The sequence below is a fragment of the Caretta caretta genome, chromosome 5 (genome assembly GCF_965140235.1).
Source record: "Caretta caretta isolate rCarCar2 chromosome 5, rCarCar1.hap1, whole genome shotgun sequence".
NCBI classification, from domain to species: domain Eukaryota; kingdom Metazoa; phylum Chordata; order Testudines; family Cheloniidae; genus Caretta; species Caretta caretta.
This window is the reverse complement of record NC_134210.1, coordinates 123,482,727-123,504,736: the sequence shown is the minus strand read 5'-3', so window position 1 is coordinate 123,504,736 and position 22,010 is coordinate 123,482,727. Positions and strand designations below refer to the sequence as shown.

Below are 22,010 nucleotides of genomic sequence, written 5' to 3'. Positions count from 1 at the left end.
TCCAAACCCCAAATAAATCTGTCTTATCCTGTGTAAAACTTATACGGGGTAAACTCATAAATTGTTCTCCCTTTATAACACTGACAGAGCACAGCTGTTTGCCCCCCGCCCCCAGGTATTAATACTTACTCTGGGTTAATTATTAAGTATAAAGTGATTCTACTAAATACAAAAAGTAAGATTTAAGTGGTTCCAAGTAATAACAGATAGTACAAAGTGAATTACCAAGCAAAATAAAATAAAACACAAAGTCTAAGCCTAATACAGTAAGAAAGTGATTATAGATGAAATCTCACCCTCAGAGATGTTCCAACAGGCTTTTTTTCACAGACTGGACGCCTTCCTAGTCTGGGTCCAGCAACCACTCACACCCCTGTTGTTTCAGAGGAACAGCCATGTTAGTCTGTATTCGCAAAAAGAAAAGGAGTACTGGTGGCACCTTAGAGACTAACCAATTTGCTGTCCTTTGTTCCAGTTTCTTTCAGGCATCTCTTTAGGGTGGAGGGGCTATCTCTTGGACCAGCTGAAGACAAAATGGAGGTTTTTCCAGGGGCTTATATAGCCTCCCTCAAGTCACATGTCCATACATGACTCAGCTCTTTACAGGCCTATGCCATGTTAGCCCGAACGTTCCCAGGAAAGCTCAGATGTGGATTGGCATCTATCAAGGTCCATTGTTGGCCAAGTACTCCCAATTACTTGAATAACCCCTTCACACTATGTTGATCAAATCTGCCTTAGGTGCTTTCTACAGCAAACACCTTAAATACAAGCATAGAGCCAACGCTCCTAACTTCAGATATAAAAATGATACATGCATACAAATAGGATGAACACATTCAGAAGAACATAAGCTTTGCAAAACTATGTTACATGACATATGTAGCAGAAAACATATTCCACTTATGTCATATTTACATTCATAAGCATATTTCTATAAAGCATTATGGGGTGCAATGTCACACAAGGTCACTAAGGCAACACTCATGTCAAGCAAAACTAGGCTAAAGCCAGCCACGTCTGCATGAGTATCATCTTGATCTGTCCAAATTTATTCATTCGAAATGACCCGTATGCCAATTCCCAATAGTCCAGTACCATGATAAAAATGATAACAGGAAACCTGAGCTATGAGGAAAGATTTAAAAACCTGGGCATGTTTAGTTCTGAGAAAGGAAGACTTGGCGAGAGATCTGAAAACAGCCTGCAAATATGTTAAGGGCTGTTATAAAGAGGATGGTGGTCCATTGTTTTCCATGCCCACTGAAGGTGGGACAAAAAGCCTGGGGCTTAATCTGCTAGCAAGGGAGATTTAGGTTAGATATTAGAAAAAAAAAATCTTCCTAACTACAAGGATAGTTAAACTCTGGAATAGGCTTCCAAGGGAGGTTGTGGAACCCCTTCATCAGAAGTTTTTAAGAACAGGTTGGCAAACACCTGTTAGGATAAACTTGGCTCTGCTTCAGTGCAGGGGCTTGGACTAGATAACCTCTTGAGGTTCCTTCCAGCCCTACATTTCTGTGATTCTACAAAACTGAATTTATAGTGATATTTTTCATGCAAATAGTGTTTTCACTGAAGAAAAATGCAGATCTGGGTTGACCAAAAGTATTTGTGAATTTGGGTCAAATTTGGCAAAAAGTTTCAGCTAAAAAAAAGGAATAAAATCCAGAATTTTTACACCCCTGCACCCTCCACACAAATGAGCAACCTCCCTATCTCTCCCCCCAAAAGGTTTTGGGTCAAACAGCATGTTTTGTTTTATCCTAAACATTTTTTCAGCTCTTCGTTTTGTTGAGAAAACCCGGCCCAAATATTGTTTCAGTTCAATCCAAAATTATTTGTTAATTTTTTACTTTGACCACCGAACCAAATAAATAAAAATCGGTTATTCACCCAGCCCTAGTTTCAGTGTTTTGCAACATGCTGGTTAAGATGTTCCTTTGTACAGAGTCAAATCCCGGACGCCATGAAATGACCAGCAAAACTACCAGTTGGGTTCATCAGGTCTAGGGTCTGGGGCATAGTGAATTAGTTCTGTGAAAAGAAGGACATCTCTACGATGATGCCACATGCTTCACAAAGGCTTTCAACTGCTGCCACTGCACCCAGCAACATGCTGAATGTGAATTTCCAGAAAGGGAGCTACCGCCAAAAGGACTGTGTTTCCTAGAAATGCCTGTTCAGCCCAAAGTGAGATACTTAATTGCAAATGTGACATAGGAACCTTCTGCAGGGGGTGTTTCTGAGTACGGGGAATGAACCAATTAGACATCCCACAACTAGGCCAGCTGGAACCAGTGCTTCCTGCTACATCTCGAGTAGCAAAGCTGCCATCTCAGCAAACCTGCTTCTCGCACTCCTGTGAAAGTGCCGAAGGCACCCTACTGACACTGCCAAAGGTAGATACTCATTGCTCCTCGTACCCTAGCAACAATGCATAGGATAGAGAGTGGGATTAGCCCAGAAGAGAGACAATCATATTTGAATAACTATACATTGAGCAGTCTCCATAATAAGTTAATGTGAATGAATCCAGAGCTTAAGAATGATTAGAGGGTTTAGGATAGGAAATTTTGGAAATTTAAAATTAAATTGAAAATTCAGGGACAGGACAAATTAGCTGTCTGTTAAGGCAGCTATTAATATTTATCATAAAATAACAATAAGATGCCAAAAACTGACTTCTTCACTGGTTATTATTCGGTTTACATTCAATGCTGATCAGGTAAATGCCAAGCGAAGTCAATCAGAATGTGCCTAGTAAGGACAAAGTGTATTTTTCATGTATACTAGACATCTATAGATAGCTTCTGCAGGACTTGGCTGAAAATTCAACAGAGTTCTAATGCAGTAATTTCCAACCTTTCCTTTACTGGGACATCCCCTCCCACCTCGCAACATGAGAGAGTCAGGATGCTCATGACCCCTTGATACCTGTTCATAACCTCCACATTGAGAATGAGAGCTGTCCAGAGGACAACAATTCCAATTCATAACTTTTCAGGTTTCAAAATTTTGTTTTCATCCCGCATGAAACCTTTGGAACATTTTCATCAAAACTGCTGTTTTTGGATCCAAAACTCAGGTTTTTTATTCCTTTCTCTCTGGTCAGATGTGACCAGAGAGCACGAGTCCTCAAAGTCTATCTTGATGAAAACTTTGTCAAAACCATAAAATTACATCTCCACTAAATGTTTTGGCTTCAGTGAATTTCACTTTGTCAGAAGTGGTCTGACGAGCTGTACTGAGAACCTCTGTTTCAATGCAAAAATGACAGAGAGAGAGAGAGAGAGAGAGAACAATCTGAATATGCTGACAGACGTATACTGTCCTGGGGATTAAAAAAAGAATGAAAAGTATTAAACATTCCACACTAGTGCAATTTCTGTTATTTGTCTAGATACAAAAGAATTGGATTATTCATTTAGAAAGATAGCTCAGCATTTCACACAAAACTGGATAATCCCTCAATTCAGCATGTCGAACATATAACATTTATACCCAATCATCACTGAAAAGTTTCTGAGTAGCAGCCGTGTTAGTCTGTATTCGCAAAAAGAAAAGGAGTACTTGTAGCACCTTAGAGACTAACAAATTTATTTGAGCATAAGCTTTTGTGAACTACAGCTCACTTCATCGGATGCATCTATATCACTCCCATTTACTGCTTTATCTCCCTTGCTAGAGTAAAGCTTTGTTTCTGATTGTGGTCAGCATTTTCTGTAAGTGGTAGAACAGGGATTTTGTCTGTACAGTCACCTTTGTCCGGCTTGTTCTTGTCCATCCCTCCTCGAATGCAAGTCAACCCCCACACCATTCTATTTTGTTGTGAGCTTGTTCTTTCCATTTCTGGCGAAAGTGTTTTGCCATGGGATCAGCCCAGCAGTTGCTTGTGGTCTCTGGGGATCCAGTCACTGATGTGGATTGTCCATCTATTATCTTGCCCGCGGACTAAATGACCCGCCCATCTTCACAGTTCCTTCTAGCCTTAAAGTTATTAATCTGCCCCTACATCTGGTACAATGACCATATTTTCATCCACCAAGCATTCCTTCCTCAGAACCCACTCGCTTCTAGCAATCCTTCCTAACCATAAACCATGCCCACAGCCTCCCTTGCCTAAACTGTTGTCTTAAGTCTTTATCCTATCTTCATTGTTTTATCTAATTTAGATTATTATCACTCCAGGGCAAAGAATGTGACTTTCCCTGTGTACATAAAGTGTGTGTAAATTTCCAGTAGTATATAAATACAGGCCACGTTGAGATACCCTAACTTTCACTGAGCAGTACTGGGCAGCATGCAAAGTCCTATTAAAGTCAGCAGGAATATTCATTGAGTAAGGTATTAGCAAACATGATTAAGGAGTGTCAAAATGGTGCCCTAAATGATTTATAAAAATCATCCTAATAATCTTCCACCCACTTAAAATTTATATCCTCTCTCCACTTCACCTGCCTCCTGATTAGAACAACAGGAATTGAGTGAGTGACTTCATGTACTGCAGAACAGAAAGTTATTCTGTGGGTGTTTTCTATCAAATTAAATCAAAATTAGCCAGGCAGCAAAGTGTGCCATCAGTCAAGGACATTCCCTACTCTCTCTAATGGTTATTCTGCAATCAGCTAAGATAATTTAGCCTAAGCTTGGCAAATGATTTCTGCATTTAAGCTAGACAACACTGCTTATAACAAAGGGCACCCCAACTGCACTGTATTTAGGTTAATATTTAATGGTGGCAATTTTGTACATTTCAAAAACCAATCCTCTCATTTACACAAAATACCTCCATGCTTATTATACGAAAATTACATCGTGTTCTGCCCCGGTGTATTCCTAACCACTAGTGGCTTGATGGCAGGCTATTACTCTTTTATCTGTTCACTGAAGTTCTGTTTCTCATCCCTGATAATGACTGCACAAACACCCTCTTCCTTGACTAATGTGCAACATATTTTCCTCATCTAAAATGTGCTCAACCCTAATAACAGACCATGTGTTTTCTCCACTCCGTCCTTCTAAACAACGGGTCTATAATAACAACCCTATCTCATCTGCAATTGGTTTTGTACATTTAATCCAAAAAATTGCAAATATAATATTTAAATAACACATTACATTTTATTTGGCACTTGGGAAAATGTAATGAAAGGGTGGGTTTTGGAACGTCAATGGGATAAATAAATAGGATTCTACTTGATCACATTGAACCATTCTGTTATATGGTGTGTTGCCCAGAATACAGTCATTATGAATAAACTGTTTTGTACAATACTCAACCAAAGTCCAGCTTCCTTAGGCAAAAACTGGAAGGCACTGAGGAATCAGAAGTCTCATGAATTTGCGTATTGCTGTGTCCGTGTTTCTGGGATCTCCTTAAACTGAAACATAGAGACTTAGTAATGAGGCACATGAATATGAGCTTTACTGATTATATCTGCACTGTATGCGTATCCACGCAGCGTTGACTAAACTCTCCACATCCTGTCCTAGCATGCTGTGTGCTCAGTGGCAGGGCTGGAATGGATTCTCCTGGTGCTGGTTCTTTTTGTTTGTTTCTTAACTCTGGTTAAGGATCTAAAAGGAGTACTCCTTGGACATTGCAATTATAATATAATCCACACTCAGTGTGGTGCTCTGTCCCCCTCTAGCGGTGGGAAGGTAGGCCATATACAGAGGTTAATAAGCTTGCTACAGCCACGGCTAACAAAGCTGGGTGTTTTAGCTCCAGCAGTAGAGGTTCATGGTTTTAGACTCAAAGATCCTAGGTTCAATCCACATTGTCAAAGACCAACCCAGGGGCATGGCATAACTATATCCTTCAGTCCAAAGTAGGAGGACAAGACTACAATTTATCAAAACACATAGAGAAAATTCACATCTGTATGTCTGGCTGCTGCTACCTTTTCTTTTTTCTTTTTGAAGTTAAACATCAAATATTAATATGCTTTGAGGGCCTTTTTCCCCACAGACAAACTGGACAAGGCCACCCAACATAGACATTTCCAATACTATCTTCCTAACACTAAGATAACGGCCTGGGGACTGTTCTCCTTTGGTCCACGCAGAGGGGACCCTCTGTTCACATTTCTTTCCCCATCCAGCACACAAGTGGGGCTCATCTACCTCCATGGCACTATCCTAGCCATCCTCTAGACACCATGGACAACATTTCATGGGTCTGTGTGGAGGTAGGGGCTGGAGGCTGTGAGCCAGGGGCATGCAGTGCAGGATGAGGACAGGATTTAGAAGGGGACAGACATACACAGTCTCTCCTCCCACCCTACAGAGACACAGACAAGGGCAGCATTAGCTCTTCCATGGAGCATGTGCCTTCCCTCTTTTGGCCCTGCAGGACACCACACTCACTGGAGACCCTGGTGATACCATGCAACCATGCTGTGAGGGAGCCAGTGAAGACAGGAGGGGTCAAAGCTGGCGCAGGAATTCCAGCAGTTCCATTCGGTTAGGGGGCAGGCCCATGTCCCACTGCCATCCCGCTGCTTCCCCTCAGACAGAGCCTTTCACTGCCACGTGTACCTATGCACCACCGTGACAGGGGCGGACACAGCCTGCCTTTCACTGTGGCATGCAGCCGCACGGGTAGTGCCTGGACTCCACATGCCGCCATAAACGTAGGCAAGGCCTGTGAGGGAACTCTCTCAAATGTACAGCTTTTCTTACCTACGGGGGCCAAGCTTGGAAACACACACACATTCCTGGTGCCTTGTGTTCCCAACAGCTCACCCACATTACTGGGCTGATGAGAACAAATCAGGTGTTTACAACATCAAATGGTCATTTAGAGGCTTTTGAAAATCCCACTCTTAATAGCCTAATTGGCTACTCGCATGAGAAACTAGCCTATTTGCAAATGCAATAACATGGGAATTATGAGGGGAAACATACGTTTGCCATTATACAGCACGGAATAGGCAAGGTCCCTGTCCAAGCAGTCTAAACAGACAAACAGAAGGAAAAAAAACAAACAAAAACCAGAAAGACACAGACACACGGAGCTCCAGGAGACTGGGAGAGGGAAAATCAGAATGTAACTATGTTTTTGCAAGTGGTCCTAATGTGTTTGAAAATTTGTCCCTTTAATCATTAGTTGGCTGATAAACTTGAACTACTAGAGAATGCTTTTTACCCATTCAGGCAATAGGGTTGACAACTTTCTAATTGCACAAAACCGAACACCCTTGCCCTGCCCCGCCCCTTCTCTGAGGCCCCACCCCCCACTCACTCCCACCTCCCTCCCACTGTCGCTCGCTCTCCCCCACCCTCACTCACTTTCACTGGGCTGGGGCAGGGGGTTGGGGTGCAGGAGGAGGTGATGGCTCTGGTTGGAGGTGCGGGCTTTGGGGTGAGGCCAAAAAGGTGGGGTTTAGCATGAAGATGGGGGCCCCGCACTGGGGCCAAGGAATTTGGAGTGCAGGAGCAGGCTCAGGGCTCCGACAGGAGGTTTGGGGGTAGGAGGGGATGTGGGGTGCAGGCTCTGGGAGGGGGCTCAGGGCTGGGGCAGGGGGTTGGGGTGCAGGAGGGGGATCGGGGTGCAGGCTCCAGTCAGGTGGCGCTTACTTAAGGCAGCTCCCGGTCGGCAGTGCAGCGGGGCTAAAGCAGGCTCCCTGCCTGCCCTGGCTCCGTGCAGCTCCTGGAAGCAGCCAGCATGTACCTGCAGCGCCTAGGCGGAGGAGTCAGGGGGCTCTGCATGCTGCCCATGCCGATAAGCACCACTCCCACAGCTCCTACTGGCCACAGTTCCCGGCCAATGGGAGCTGTGGAGCCGGCACTGGGGCACCACGCGGAGCTTCCCTGATCACCTTTCTGCTTAGGGGCCGCAGGGACATGCCAACCACTTTCAGGAGCTGCGCAGAGCCAGAGCAGGCAGGGAGCCTGCCCCACTGCACCGCCGACCGGACTTTTAACGGCCCAATCAACGGTGCCGGTCAGTGAAAACTGGACACCTCCCAACCCTACCAGGGAAAGCAAACGAAATATATATGTTTCACTTGTACATCAACACACAGGGCTTTAATTGACAAATGAACCTCTCACATTTACTTTGCTTTGCATTTAATAAGAGTCACTCATAAAGGACCTGATCCTGCACCATTAAAATCGATGGGAGCTTTGCCATGGATTTCAGTGGGCACAGGATCAGACCGATAGACCCCTCCAGCCTGTCAGTCAGTAAGAAAACCCCTTTACTGAGACATAACAATGTGACTTTAACCCACTCATTTGTTTCTGGATCATAATTTACCCTCAATTATTGCACAAAACACGCACTGACTTCAACAGGAGTTGGACATTCACAACAAGACTTGTATATCACGTCTGTACATATACAAGAAGATTTTTGTTTTTGAGCAGTTTACAAGGGTATACTTATTAAAGCTAGTTGAAAAAAACTTAGGGTGAACCATTTTCCATCTGAAAAGGCAGTTACGTCAAACCTGAAATGCTTTGCGAAATCGTATTGATGTTGTCAAAATTGCGTTTTGGAGAAGCACCATGAAAAAGTTCCAACAATGTCAAAAAAAAAACCCAACCACCTCAATTTGTTGAAATGAAACATTTTGATCAATCAAAATGATTTTTCCCCAGAATTTTCCTTAGCAGAGATTTTCTTAATTTACAAATTTCATTATAATATCTGAACAAAAGTAAGTTTTGAAATCTCAAAATGCTTCAGGAAATAAAATTTCCATCTTCCGTACACCTCTCATATAAATATATACATGTTGTGTGAGTTTACATGTAAATTGCTCAAAGACAAAAATCTTTCTGCTTATTAGCCAAGCACAAATAAGGAAAGCTGACAATCAAATTAAGAACATACCAGATTACTATTAAATATTTAGCATAAAAATATCATAAGCACAGAGACATTATGCATTTTTATTTCCAAATAAAAAACTACTACTAGAAAATTGAGTCTCTTATCATAATGGGAGCTAACCGGAACTCGTGTTTCAGTTGTCATTTAGTAATCGGGTAATTTTTAAAGCCATTTTATTATAACATCTGTGGAAATTCTCTTGTGACTTAATTACAGCTTTGTTACAAAGGCTGCAATGTGAAGACAAAAAGCCCCTCATATTTGTTGTGCTGCTCTCTAAATATTGCTATAAAGCCAACAGAATAAATATTTTGACATCCCATTTACAACTGGTAGCAGCTGGGAGTTGCAATGGGGTTGTGCTGACATGATAAATTTTTAAATACATTATAAAATTAGAATAATTGCCAAACGATTAAAATACATAATTATAATTCCTTCTTTAAAACTGGTTGTGAAACAGATCCTAGGCCAAATTCTTCTCTAATTTACACCAGTGCAAATCCAGATTTACAAGAGTGTAATTCAGAGCACAATTTTGACTCATAACTTATATTTATGTCACAACCATCTAGGTCATGACTGGGGATTGATCCAGAAATTTCCAAAGTAAAAATCACGAGCCTGTACACCTTCAGTTAAAGCACTAAGTTCCACTGATGTGAGCGGCAACAGACTCATATCGCTGAGCACAGACGGGTGTTTGTAACACACACCGAACACCTGAATCTTGTTTTCATATAGGGTGAAATTAAACCCTTTAAACACGGTGGCCACAAATACTGTGCACCCTTTAAACTTTATTTTTAGGGTCTACATGGGACTTAAGTGGTGCACAGAGCCTAGTTAACCGCATGGGGTGAATTTCACTATAAAAGATTAAAATATATTTGGCCAAATTCAGTGCTAACTTATATCCTGCGCAATTTGAGTAGCCCTGTCAAGGTTCCTTCCCCACTCTGAACTCTAGGGTATAGATGCGGGGACCTGCATGAAAGACCCCCTAAGATTATTCTTACCAGCTTAGGTTAAAAACTTCCCCAAGGTACAAACTTTGCCTTGTCCTTGAACCCTATGCTGCCACCACCAAACGTGTTAAACAAAGAACAGGGAAAGAGCCCACTTGGAGACGTCTTCCCCCAAAATATCCCCCCAAGCCCTACACCCCCTTTCCTGGAGAAGGCTTGATAAAAATCCTCACCAATTTGCATAGTTGAACACAGACCCAAACCCTTGGATCTTAAGAACAATGAAAAATCATTCAGGTTCTTAAAAGAAGAATTTTAATTAAAGAAAAGGTAAAAGAATCACCTCTGTAAAATCAGGATGGTAAATATCTTACAGGGTAATCAGATTCAAAACATAGAGAATCCCTCTAGGCAAAACCTTAAGTTACAAAAAGACACAAAAACAGGAATATACATTCCATTCATACAGCTTATTTTACCAGCCAGTTAACAAAAGGAAATCTAACGCATTTCTAGCTAGATTACTTACTAATTTAACAGAGTTTCTGAGACTGCATTCCTGATCTGTTCCCGGCAAAAGCATCACACAGACAGACAGACCCTTTGTTTCCCCCCCTCCAGCTTTGAAAGTATCTTGTCTCCTCATTGGTCGTTTGGTCAGGAGCCAGTGAGGTTATCTTAGCTTCTTAACCCTTTACAGATGAAAGGGTTTTGCCTCTGGCCAGGAGGGATTTTATAGCACTGTATACAGAAAGGTGGTCACCCTTCCCTTTATTTTATGACAAGCCCAAATTCAATTCCTAGTGTAAAACCACTGAAGTCAAAAGTATCACACCAGTGGGGAATGAAAGAATATAAGATAAAAATGCCAACAGCACACACCAGGGGTAGTCAAGAGGCAGACGCGGACCAAGTCCAGACTGCGAGATACTTTTGAATGAACTCTGAAATCTTTGTATTTCCTTCTTAATTATTATTATTGTATTATTCTTTTCTCTAGAGTCTGGACCTTGACCAAGAAATCTGGACCTTGACAAAAAATTATTGACTACCCTTGGCATACACTCTACTTACTGCTGGTTAGTATGTTCTCCCTAGAGTTTGGTTACCATGCCACAGAAGACGTTCGGTTATAAAAACAAGCCAACGGACGTGACCCACACCCAGGTGAAGGGTGTGCTCCAGTAGTGTGCATTTAAGTCGTTACATACTGAAAGCTGAGCCAGTGCAACTGGAGTCTGTGTTGAGACCCCTCTTGAGGCCCACGGTGTGCTGGATAGAAATGGGCACGTTGTTTGGCCTAATCTTGAACTGACTCATACAATATAGGTGCCAAATTAGGCAGCAAATTTGAATATTACTTGCCAAGAGCGTTACTTGCTATTCTTATAATAAGGTATGAACCATAAGGGCCACACTTGTGGCTTTTACCTACAACACGCACATAGCCTAGTGGCGCTGCTCTTCTCCCTCCTGACACTGTGGGGGAGGGTTTCATCCGGACAATGCAAAAGGTCAGCGAACCCTAGAAACCTAATAAACCACGAGAAAGGTTGTCCAAATTCAGTATGCTGCGGGGTCAGCCAACCTAGTGTTAAAGTACAGGACAGTATTGTTTTAATAAAGCAGTAGATTACTGTGTACACAGGCTGGATTGTCAATGCATAATACAGCATAATAGCAAAGCCACACTGATGGAGCAATACACTTTTCCCCCCAGCTTCTTTGTCAGGTTTGAATGATAGAAAGCGACAGAGTGGAAAAGCTTCCCTGGTCTGACTATTCTCTCTTTCTTTGGAAGTAAGAAATCATTCAGCCTTGTCTCCTTCAAGCACGCAGACACAGCAAGCGGCTCTTTCTTAAATGGATTTGAAACGTGTCTAGTGGTACCGGAAGTAGGGCAGGGATGTGTGTCTGAATTCAACATCCAACAAGGTGGAAAGATGAAAGAGTTGCCACTTAAAGTCCACCGCCCTTTAAATTGGAGAATACAGTGGGGGCCACTTTGCAATTCAAAATTGTTTTCATCTTCTGTACAGTCGGGGTAATGAGACAAAAATGGATTAAAGGCAGGATCTGTGATTCAGAACAGAATCAGTTTTACTTCCCAACAGCTTAAGAAGACCATACAGTTTTGCTGCTATTTCTGTACAATGTGGCCACAATTTTCAGCAACTTTCCCCATTTTTTTTCTTCCCAGCAAAAATATTTATACTACTACTGCCTTTCGAGAGCACTGGTTAAGAGATGTATAGTGGTTCTTGCTGAGCACCCTCTTGACTGAAATAACGTGTATGAGAAAATTCTGTGATTATTATGGAAACTCACATATTGATAAACGATGCTAACAGAAATTTTTAAGCTGAAATGCAAGAAATTTCAGGAGTTTATAAATAGGCAGCGCAGAATGTGACAGCCCGATTCTAGCTGAGGATGCATAGTGGTGTCCGGCTGAAAATTTACACCATCAACCAGATCACGTACTAGAAACCAACCAGCCTAATTCGACGTCCTCCTTCAAGTTTCTAAGAGATGGCTCTGCAGTTCCTCTGCGAATGACGCTGCAGACGTGCATGCTGTGACATGGCTATGGGGGAAGTGGGATAGTCCACAAGTCCTGTGTTTATGTAGACGTGGCTGCCCAGACCCAGTAAAGATCCTGACTAGTGGTCACATGTAGAACATCGGCACAGAGTAACACCACTTTTACAGCGTGTGTCTGTGCTTGTTGGGGGGGACATCAGGGAATTCACCACTTCATCCTCTCCTGACCTCAATGTGGCCCTGATGGTACAGCCATGTTGGCAGGAACCATTTGCTCTATATTCAGTGAGTATGTTTTGTAATAATTAAATGCAAATCTAACCTTTAAAAAGACCCCAGGTCAGTGCTTGTCTTGTTACTAACCCAAGACCATAATAACCATGGATTACAGAGAGAAATAGGCTTGTAAATAAAGAAGTCTGTGCGTTATCTGACTTCTTATGGGAGCTCCTAAAAAGAACTATTCAGAACTAATTCCACAGACCCTCTATCATGAATAAGACACAGCTGCATAGGACTAAATTCTGCCCAAAGTTACACTTGTGCATCTTCATCAATTTCATGGGGATAACTGAGGGCAGGGTCAGACCACGAAGTCTTCAATAGCCCATCAGGACTGCAGTCTTGCTTTGTATTTTACACCTCTATCACTGACCTTTTTTAATCACTCACCTTTAATTGTTTGCTTTATCATTGAGGGCTCCCATCTTGTCAATAGTTCAAAAGACACATCCACTGTGTAAATACTTCAGTACAGTGTACTAATTGTACCATTAAAACCACTCAAAATGGTTCTATTAATAGTCTGGTCATTATACTTTCCTGCAGTGCCTTAAAAACTAACACGGCCTTAAGCTTAAAGGCAGATCTTCTGCTTGAGTAAAATGTCATAGCTCCATTGACAATTTATACCAGATCTGTCCATGGTCAGTAAAATTTCAGCCAAAATGACCTTAATCCCCCTGTGACTCCTATATATATTTCCAATGTATCTTTCATTCACAATTCCCTGTATTCTCCCTTTCACTCTCTGAAGGTGGTTGCTCTTCCTATCATCAGCCTGTGTACGTCCATCCTTCAAAGACAGCTAAAATAAATACAGAAAGAACAAAGTAAGACAGAAATTAACCCTCTTTGAAAGGGGAAATGTATAGAATGGGCCAATTTCTCCTGTCATTTACACTGGGGTAAATCCATTTAAATCACTGGAGTTATGATGGATTACAGCCAGGATCAGAGAGAGGAAAATTTGATCCAAATTATTCCTATGGATATGCAGGGGCATAACTGAAGACAGAATGTGGCCTAACACCTGACTGGACTGCAAAGTAGGAGTTTATAGACAGAAACTGAATTAAGACAAGACAGTATGTTAGGATTTCATTTTCAGGAGCTGCTTAAGGGAGTTGGTCACTCAATGCCATTCATTTTAATAGGGATTGGCCAGCCAAAAAAATCTCACACTGACTTTATAATATGCACATCTTTTCTATCTACACATTTAATTAGTATCAGATTTCATACATGTTACAATACGGGTTTGGGGTCCTCAAATAGGAACTGGACTTTTGAAACACTAACAGAGGCTGGAATCTGGTATGTTCAATGCACTGAACTCTACGTAAGGGCTGCTGCTTCTGAAAATGCTTCTGGGGTAGGTACAAAACACGGCTAAAAACCAAACACATGAGGAGAGTGTGAAAGAAATAAAAGAGCAATAAGGGTACCTGGACGTCATCAGTTGCAGCCCACTGTGATTTTAGAAGACACATTCCGAACATCTGAGAACAGACTTATCTGACAAAATCAGCAGTCTGCTGAAGAAGCTGTGTAGATTGACGCTATACAAGGTGAAGAGATATTGCATGAAACGAAACAGCAGAAACTGACAGAAAGGCTGCTCTTCTCCAGGTATCCTAAAGCTGATCCACATTTTTGCTCTGTGTTGAAAGACCAGAGCCCCAATTCTTTGGTCTAAATTCCGATGGCCCCTTCAGGTTTTTATGGCAGCTAAGGATCGTTGGGGTGCAGGGATGCCCTAGCAATGCTGTTTGATCCCTAGTCACATCCCGTATCCCAGGGCCAGGTGGGGCAATGGCATAGGAGCCATTAAGGTGGCTCTGCACCACCCAACAATTCCTTAGACAGAGGGAATCTTATATGGAACCTGGGTTTACAGCTGCTTTGTGCCTCCACAAGAAACACAAAACAGCCCTATTGTACCACTGAATTAGCTCCTCTGGGCTTACTAAAAGCAAACCATGTGATTGCGTTTGCTTTTGTGTATGGACAGCCTGAAATTTTGCAGCACTGTCTACATTCATGACTGTGCATTTGAGTAGAGTTGGTCAGGAATTTTCCGACCAAATGTTTTTTTCCCCATCAGAAAATGCCAATTCCTTAAAACAGGCACTGTCCACAAGAAAGGGTCAGTTTCAACAAAATTTTTAAACAAAAAAAAAAAGCATTTGAAACATTTCAACATATTCTAAAGTTTCATGTTTTGATTCACAGCAATTTCTGTTTAGAAATTTTAGTTAATTTATATTTTAAAACATTTTGAAATTATCAAAATGAAATGTGTTAATGGAAATGATTAAAAAAGGTTGGGATCATCAGCTCAAAAAGTTTTCAAGTTTTGGTCCCGGTGCAGGATGGGAAAGAGTTTCAAAATCCTGAAGCCTTTTGCAGGATGGGAAAACCATTTCTGGCTCAGCACTATACCTGAGCAGAGTTAAGGTTAAGATTTCAAGCTAACCATTTAAGAGATGCCTGAGAGCAAATAGTGGTAATAGGGTCAATCCACATGTATTCAGGGACAACAGAGACAGGCGTCTTGGATCCTGGGGAATTTACTCCCTGCATTTGAAGGGAACTAGGATGTAGCAATGTGGCAGAGCTGGTGCAACACACAGCATACAGCAGCTTGCTATTTTTTGGTCTGCTGGCGTGGGCTTGCCACAGCGAGGACTCTTCAATTTTGGGACGTCTATTCAAGGACTCATCATTGTGGAAAGGCAAGCACCCATGGGAGGGAGGACCTCAATAGCTGTGTTGGTTCTGTTGAGCTGTCTGTCACTGGTGGCATTTTCGAACATGCATCTTCATGCTTTTTGCCCTACGGTCCCTCAGACTGGGAGCAGCTCCCTGTAAACTCCCACAAAGCTACCTTATTGTCCTCCTTTAAATCCCTCCTTTGCCATAATGCCTACAAGCAACTTGACAATGGTTAGGTATGCGGAGACCACCACCTAACACGCTGCCCAATATGGTCTCATTCCCATGTACTCCCCCATCTATCTGCATCCACGTGTTGTCTCTTGTCATACTTAGACTGTAAGCTGCGTGAGGCAGGGGCCATCTTTTTGGTCTGTGTTTGTACAGTGCCTGGCACACTGGGGTCCTGGGCCATAGAATCATAGAATATCAAGGTTGGAAGGGACCTCAGGAGGTCATCTAGTCCAACCCCCTGCTCAAACCAGGACCGATCCCCAATTAAATCATCCCAGCCAGGGCTTTGTCAAGCCTGACCTTAAAAACTTCTAAGGAAGGAGATTCCACCACCTCCCTAGGTAACGCATTCCAGTGTTTCACCACCCTCCTAGTGAAAAAGTTTTTCCTGATATCCAGTCTAATCTCCCCCACTGCAACTTGAGACCATTACTCCTTGTCCTGTCATCCGCTACCACTGAGAATAGTCTAGATCCATCCTCTTTGGAACCATCTTTCAGGTAGTTGAAAGCAGCTATCAAATCCCCCCTCGTTCTTCTCTTCTGTAGACTAAACAAGCCCAGTTCCCTCAGCCTCTCCTCATAAGTCATGTGTTCCAGTCCCCTAATCATTTTTGTTGCCCTCCGCTGGACTCTCTCCAATTTTTCCACATCCTTCTTGTAGCGTGGGGCCCAAAACTGGACACAGTACTCCAGATGAGGCCTCACCAATGTCGAATAGAGGGGAACGATCACGTCCCTCGATCTGCTGGCAATGCCCCTACTTATACAGCCCAAAATGCCATTGGCCTTCTTGGCAACAAGGGCACACTGTTGACTCATATCCAACTTCTCGTCCACTGTAACCCCTCGGTCCTTTTCTGCAGAACTGCTGCCTAGCCATTCGGTCCCTAGTCTGTAGCGGTGCATGGGATTCTTCCGTCCTAAGTGCAGGACTCTGCACTTGTCCTTGTTGAACCTCATCAGATTTCTTTTGGCCCAATCCTCCAATTTGTCTAGGTCCCTCTGTATCCTATCCCTGCCCTCCAGCGTATCCACCTCTCCTCCCAGGTTAGTGTCGTCTGCAAACTTGCTGAGGGTGCAATCCACCCCATCCTTATCCATGACTGGTGCTACCACCATACAAATAATAAACAGCAAAAGGTAGTAAAAACAAGCCTTTCTCTAAAGTAAATGGAAAGGAATATACCAGGGAGCAGATCAAGTGTCAATCATTCATCATCATTTTTCAGAGTTAGAACCACACTGAAATGTTATTCATTGATTTTAAGGCCAAAAGACACCATTATGATCATCTAACCTGATCACGTCCAAATACGTAATTTGTTTGGTTATTCCAAGGGAACTGTTAAGCACTGGAAGAATCACGATATCTGAGAGAGTCAGACATCTGGACATATTTACTTTCTCTAAAATTTGTAACCAGTTCTGGCTAGGAATAGATTCCAACAGAATTGCAAGAGTCAGTAACATCTCAGCCACCTACATTTTGTGTAGCAAGATGGATGGAGTAGATAAATTTAAAAAATAGTTGTGACAGTGGAACCCAGCTAAAAAAAGAGAGATCAGGCCAAAATGTTCAAAGGTGGGTGCCTAAATCTAACTCCAAAACCAGTCGCATATAGAAATGTGGTCCCTTCTCAATAGACAGCAGGGAGAGACTCAAAGAAGCCTAGGAGGGGAAGAGGACAGAAGACAGACCCTCAGGAAGGTGAGGCTGGGCTCAGCTGGAGACTGGGGTGAAGGCTGTGTTTTGTGTTTGTTTTGGACTTGGATACTCCGAAAGGGATGGACTTTTTTATTAATGACTGAATTGAAGTCACTGCAGCAACCAAACCAGGATGCAAGGTCGGGAGATCCAAGCTGAGTGAGGGGAAACTGAGGCAGCAGCTACCCGCACGCCACCTCAGGAAGGTGGCATTGTACCGACTGTATTAAAGGCAAATCTCCCATCCCTGTGCAGGCTTCTAGTTTTTAACATTCCTTGAATTGCAGACAGAAATATATGGCTAAGCAGGTGATTAAATATTTCGTAGAACTCTGGGGATATCTTTCTGGACTTAAAGACCTTCCAGAGACCATAGATTTAATAGCTCGAACAATTTCTGCTACTTCCTTTTGAGCTCAGTCCAGTTCAATGAAGTGAAAGAAGCACAAACGTCTTCAGAAATGTCTCAAAAGCCTTTGATGGGTGAGGTGAGGTTGCTTGGAAGGGCTGAGTAATTAGTATTTCCATGTATAATACTAATCAGTAATTAGTATTTCCATGTATAATACTAATCAGTAATTAGTATTTCCATGCATGTAATTGGCAAAGCAAGCTAAACTGGGTTTTAACTGTCCCTTCTGTTACTATTAAACTGAAAACAAAACAAAAAAACCCAAAATCTAAAAAACTCGTTAAAAAATAAGAGGGCTCCCCAAATCCAAAAGTGATCACTCATAGTGTTGTTTCATTTGCAAGGCTATGCAGGCAGCTCCCACTGATGTCAATGGCAGCTGCACACCCATAGTACAGGGTAGAAGTTGGTCTTTTGTGTGTCAGATTTTTTTTTAAAAAACCTGCTTGCAAACTGCCCTCCCATAAATAATACAACAGTGGTTATTTTATTCCCCTTGCCTGACCTTGTGTTTTCTGAGGCCAAGGAAGCTTGTACTTCTCTGATTAGGACAATCAGACACTTTGGGTGAAATCAATGGCAAAACTCCCCCTGACTTCAGTGGAGCCAGGATTTCACTCTCTGTCCTTGGACTGGAGCAGACTCTGCCTTTCTCGTCTTGTACCAGTACTATTTTCAGCACTAAGCAGTTGATTAGCACATTGGTAGCCATGGCTTCATTCACAGGACAGATCTTTATTCAGTATAAAAGGTTGAGATCATTCTGAACGTTATGTAAGTGCCTGGAGACCCCCCTTTTGATCACATTAATAAGGAAGAGACTTGGTGATGAGTGAACTTGAGTTAATCAAATAATACAGACTAAATTCAAGACCAGCTTATTTCCCAGGCCTATGCTAGAGGCTGTACAAAGATAGCTACCCATAACCTTGACTATGGTAAAGGAAAAGGAAAGAAAAATGACAAACCGGTAGGATCCTCTTCTGGTTTGCTAAGTCTGTAGTGCTTATAGGCACTGATTCAGCCAAACCCTTAAGCATGTGCTTAACTTAAAACCCCACTTAAGTCCTATGAAAATCAGTGGGATTACTCTTGCTTCAAGTTAAAAGTTAAGCATGGGAGTAAGTCCTTTGCACATGGAATTTTATCCAACTTTTTTAAAGATATAGAGCGGATACTCTCTTCAGAAGTAAGGATAATGGTTTTCTTTATGTAGCAGTGGCTTATTTTACAGACACATGTATTTATCCAAAATTTTCTCTTAATTCTGAAGTTCTTCACAGATCCATTCATTCCTGTATGCTTAATGCGAGGCACCTAATGCCATCTTCAAATACCTGAGTAAAAGAGGTCTGATTTTGAGTGATGCTTCGTGCATACAGTTCCCAGTGACTTCAATAGACGGTGAGGATGTCCAGTGCCTTTGAAAAATCAGTCTATGTTTACCTAGGCAACAAACTATGAAGTTAGATTTAGGCAGCCAAATGTGAACACTTTGCCCTGACCTCTTTTGAGCTGATTCCATTATAAACGTGTTTTAAAATGACCATGGTTTTAGTTGTAGCTTGGGCGAGTGGTCCAGACGAGTTTCTTTTGCTCCAGCCGGTGACCTTTTAGGAATCCACCCATGAAATGTTTATGAACCCCTTTGAAGTTTTGAGTTCCACCACTGAGAACCAGAACTTCAATTTCTGTTCTAGCAGTTTTTCGGACTGGTTTTTAGGCAGTGCTTTTTTCTATATGCATTTAGTAGGAGCTGAATAAATAAACTAGCAACAAATAAATAACTGCGAACTTAATCTTTCTGGCAAGGCAAACATCATCAATGCAAAGAGAGGCCAGATTTTTTCGCATAACCAATGTTAAGGGTCTCTAATGCATATGAATGAAATTAAAAATGCATACAGACATAAAAAGGAGAATATTGCAGAAAAAAGACTAACTATACCCAACCTTGTTGTAAAACAAGACACATTTTGCAAGCTTTAAAGGACTCTGGAAATTATTAACGAACAAGCCAGAAGAGAAACCCTGAGCTTTACCTGCAGAGACACAAAAGTCTGAAATTTATTGAAGAGCTGAACGGCTCAAAGTCCTGGGAAATTCACTGGAATGAAGCAGCGGTTTTCAGAGCTATGTATTTATGCCTTATTTACAGCCCAATCTTAATTTAGAGCAGACTGTAATTCCCCATTGTGCCAATAGCACCTTATCATGGAATAACACACCAGCATCGCAACATTGCAATGTTTTATGCGAGTATTTTCCAGTAGAAAATTTTTTATGGTTCTTTCTTGTGAACACACTTTGCTTGCTTTTGAGGTGTCATATGTGGATTTTAAATCTGTCCCTCTATACTTCACTCATTAGGGCGATAACTGAGCACTCGATTCAGGCTCCCTCAATGAATGGCATTTTAGAATATGCCAGTGCCACTCTCTATAGCGGGGGGAGCAAATTTTTTGGCCTGAGGGCCACGTTGGAGTTGCAAAACTGTATGGAGGGCTAGGTAGGGAAGGCTGTGTCTCCCCAAACAGCCTGACCCCCACCCCCTATCGACCCCCTCCCACTTCCTGCCCCCTGACTGCCCCTCTCAGAACCTCCAACCCATCCAACCCCCTCTGCTCCTTGTCCCCGACCGCCCCCTCCCAGGAACCCCCACCCCTAACTGCCCCCCCCGGACCCCACCCCACATTCAACCACCCCTGCTCCCTGACGGCCCCGACCCCTATCCACACCCTGCTGCCTGACAGGCCTCCCGGGACTCCCACACCTACCCAACCCCCCTGTTCCCCGTCCCCTGACTGCCCCGACCCCTATCCACACCCCCGCCCCCTGACAAGGCCCCCGGGACTCCCACGCCCTATCCAACCCCCCGTGTTCCCCGTCCCCAGACTGCCCCAATCCCTATCCACACCCCCGCCCCCTGACAGGCCCCCCGGGACTCCCACACCTATCCAACTCTCCCCCCGTTCCCCGTCCCCTGAACGCCCCCCCAGAACCTCCGCCCCATCCAACCGCCCCCTGACAGGCCCCCTGGGACTCCCATACCTACCCAACCGCCCCCTGCTCCCTGTCCCCGGACTGTCCCCCAGGACCCGCGGCCCCAGCCCCCTTACCATGCCGCTCCAGATCTCCTGCCTCCTAGGCCAATGGCTGGCAGCCACGCCGCCCGCCCGGAGCCAGACACACTGCCGCACTGCCCTGCAGGACCGCACATCCCGCATGGCGGCGAGACTGAGGGGGAGGGGGGACAGCACGGGAGGGGCCGGACTAGCATCCCCGGCCGGGAGCTCAAAGGCTGGGCAGGACGGTCCCGCGGGCTGTAGTTTGCCCACCTCTGCTCTATAAGGTGGTTTGTTCAAAAGCACTCAATGCTGGTTGAACGATGCTCCCACTGACATCAGCAGGAGTTTTACCATTGACTTTAATGAGAGGAGAATTAGGCCAAAGCTGAATGCTTTTGAAAATGCCACCCACAAAATCTAATCTGTGTTCAAGTCACACCTATGTGATTTGTGACACTTGCACACCGGGACCCAAAAGCATCCTCTAGCAACACACTGTGTGATGACATCTCCATTGTTATCAAAAGCACGTGTATCTACACATTTATTTATAAATCTGTAACAGCTGGTTCCCAGTGCCAGATTCCTGGGGCCAGGAGAGCTTTCCCTTTAATTTGCAGGGCTGGAGCGAATGCTGAATTCATTTTTGGGTGGTCCTGCAGCGACAGTCATGTTTGAATAAAGCCCAGTGAAGCTTTCCCCACCTCTTATATTTACATAATAAGTGAGACCAAGCCTTGGGCAAGAAAGCATGTCCCGGTTTGAAGCCAGCATCCTAGGTCATACGCTGAGTTGGACCAAGGTCACATGGGGTCTGCTTGAGCTAGCATGCTAAGAACAGTCGGGTAGATGCTGCAGTATGGCTGCTGGCTTGGGCTAGCCATTCCAGGGGGTTGGCTGGCTTGTACACAGCTGGCTAACCTATGTCACTTCCTGTGCCCCCGCCCATACGGCAACGTCCACACTGTTAGTGGTAGGGCATTAGCTACACTCCCAGCTGCAGAGTAGGCAAACCTAAGACTAGAGTAACGCCCACTGATACAAGAACATTCAAAATCCATCTCTTTGCGTCAGTCTGGCCATCTGCACCCTGCGGGACTCATCCGAGTGGCTGCACCTCCATCTGCCCACTGATGGTCCCAACAAGGGAGAGACTCCTCGGGAGTCTGCTGGTGGAACCGACAGATAGGCTATTCAGCACATTCCTTATCTCCCAGATGTGCTTCCCAGCC

The 22,010-nt window shown here is 43.5% G+C and overlaps 1 protein-coding gene across 4 annotated transcripts in view; it reads right to left on the bottom strand.

Annotated features, from left to right (window-relative positions):
- PLPPR1 (phospholipid phosphatase related 1) overlaps window positions 1–22,010 on the bottom strand; it is a 180,060-nt gene that overhangs the window by 135,670 nt on the left and 22,380 nt on the right. The window contains exon 2 of one of the 4 annotated variants that reach the window (XM_048850052.2): window positions 297–373. The exons of 2 other annotated variants lie outside the window; for them this stretch is intronic. The gene's annotated coding sequence lies outside the window, so the exon portion shown is untranslated. Of the gene's footprint in view, window positions 1–296; window positions 384–22,010 lie in introns of those variants that run through there. One more of the 4 variants, XM_075128863.1, reaches the window with a different exon arrangement.